Here is a 546-nt window from a genome sequence, read left to right on the forward strand (position 1 = left end):
GTGGCGGAGCGTCCGGCGCCAGGCCTTCACTCGTTGAATCCTCAAGAACCGGTAGAAGACTGGATTCCATATGTAAGACCTAAGTGGATCCCATATGTGTAAAGTCCACGGTATAGCCTTGAGCCCGTGTTTCCCCGGCAGACTTCTGCCATTCCAAGAGGGTTACAATCACCTCCATTCTTCCATATGCACCTAAGGAATGTCCATATGTGTATTGCTTCCGAAACCTCCTTCGGGAAGGTTGGAGCTTCCGTAACGTCCCTGTTCCAAGTAGAATGGATACGTTTTCCCAGTGTTATCCAGTCTTACTCAGTGGGTAGTGCCATAGCAGCAGTAGCTGGTCCTCTTGTGCAAGCCCTGGCCTACGCCAAAAAGTAGGGGCGCAGGTTGCTTCCACAGGACACTGGAAGGGGCAGTAGCTGTGGCCTTTTGGTAGGATCCCAATTTCGTCAGTCATCCCACGTGATGTCGAGAGTGACCGACTGAAAGGGAACGTCTCGGTTACGTATGGTAACCCTCGTTCCCTGAAGGAGGGAACGGAGACGT

The sequence above is a fragment of the Sinocyclocheilus grahami genome, unplaced genomic scaffold (genome assembly GCF_001515645.1).
Source record: "Sinocyclocheilus grahami isolate Dianchi unplaced genomic scaffold, SAMN03320097.WGS_v1.1 scaffold1589.1, whole genome shotgun sequence".
NCBI lineage: Eukaryota > Metazoa > Chordata > Actinopteri > Cypriniformes > Cyprinidae > Sinocyclocheilus > Sinocyclocheilus grahami.